The sequence below is a fragment of the Macadamia integrifolia genome, chromosome 13, assembly GCF_013358625.1.
Source record: "Macadamia integrifolia cultivar HAES 741 chromosome 13, SCU_Mint_v3, whole genome shotgun sequence".
NCBI lineage: Eukaryota > Viridiplantae > Streptophyta > Magnoliopsida > Proteales > Proteaceae > Macadamia > Macadamia integrifolia.
Genome location: NC_056569.1, coordinates 26,321,776 through 26,323,688, shown reverse-complemented (window position 1 = coordinate 26,323,688; position 1,913 = coordinate 26,321,776).

Below are 1,913 nucleotides of genomic sequence, written 5' to 3'. Positions count from 1 at the left end.
TGGGGTTATTGTTATTGGGTTTGAGTCACCTCCATGGTAGCTTCCATCAACCCAAAACTCTGATTCAATCTGTCACAGAATAGGGGTTCAGCAAGCTCCTTTGTTGACGTTGATCTATCGCCCAGCAGAGACAGGAAACAGTAACCAACAAAAATAAAAGGGGAAATAAAAAGTGGGAGATAAGTAGGGATGACAGGAAGGAGAAGAGATGGAAGAGAGTGATGGGAAAGAAAGGAGATCAAGGGAGTAAGAAGATTATGAAACTCACGGCATCTATGGTTTCAGCCAAGCAATAAGCTGTCATTCAATTTCTTCAAAATCTCAAGTCTAACCACTGAGTTCATCCATTACATGACTAATATAAAGAAAAAAAATCAAACAATTAATGGAAACTACTTGAAAATGAAAACTATTCTAAAATTAGAAGCTAGCTAATTTCATAGGAAATTATTTCTAAAACAAAATCAAATCAAATCAAAAGATTTTTTTTTCTAAGTCGATTGTGCAACTGCATCACTGATGCAGTTGCATGATGGACTTAGGAAAGAAATATCTTTTGATTTGATTTTCTATTGTTTTAGAAATAATTTCTTTTTAAATTAACTAGCTTCTAATTTCAGAATAGTTTCCATTTTCAAGTAGTTTCCATTAATTGTTTGATTTTTCCTTTATGTTAGTCATGTAATAGAGAAGAACTCAGTTTTAGATTTGAATGAATTTGAGACAATATGTTTTGGTTGAAGTCGATGGCGGCCATGGATGCTTTCTTTCTTCCCCCTTCTCTAATATTCTCTACCCATCTCTCTCTTTTGGTTTCTCTTTTCCCTTCTCTGATATTCTTCTCTTGTTCCAATCTATCGTTCTACATTACTGTTCCTTTCTCTCTTAGTGCGATACTTGCAGCCCTCCACAGTTGAATCGAGCTCCCTCAATCCTCAACTTTTGTGGCTGAAATTTGATACGTACAATCCTTACCTAAAGGCGATAGTAGATCTGAAATTTTAGAGCTGTTGAGAGAGATTTCAAAGGCTGAAGCTTGATTTCCTCTTGGGTGTTCCACCGCCTCCTGTTTTGGCTGTCTAGAGGTTGAAGACAACCCCAACAGAATCGTGAGTTACTAATTCATTCTCTTTTATTCTGATTTCTGTAATAGCCTTCTGTCTACCTGTAATTCTCCCATCTCCCATATTTCTATTTGTTTACTAGTTTATCCCCTCCAGAAACTATTAATTCCCTTTATGTCCCATCTCCCAAGTAGCACATTATAATTTCTGTTTATTTACAACTCTGTCATTCCCTTAAACTTCAGTTTATTTACAGAACTGCCATTACTCTTTATATTTTGAATTTACTACTTTATTTTGGGCCCTAAGCGATCCGATTTCAGTCCTTGGAATCCGGATCCGCATCAAGTGGTATCAGAGCAAAATTTCCTGCACTTCCCTAACCATGACAGGTAACGTTACCAATGCTGAGTTGAACAAATTGTATCGCGAGTTAGCCGAGAACCAACAGAATACTGATGCTAGGCTTAAGAGGACTGAAGCCAAGTTTGCTAAGTTCATGGAAGAGATGATTGCCTTTATGAAGAGGTCCGACAAGCGAGCTGAAGAAGGATACTCTACATTACCTCCTCAGCTCAACACTTTACAGATCGAAGACACACCTCAGAGGCAGCAACTTGATCCAATTGTTCCCCAGGATGTTACCCGGCAATTTTCTGACAAAGATTATGGCATCAAAGTTGAGGTTCCCGAGTTCAGTGGTGAAAAGGGACCTAAGGAATTTCTTGACTGGCTTACCAAAGTGGCGAGAATTTTTGAGTATGTCTCTTCTAGACGTGAAGAAGTGTGAACTCATCATCACCAAATTTATTGGGTATGCATGTTCGTGGTGGGATGATGTACTACATG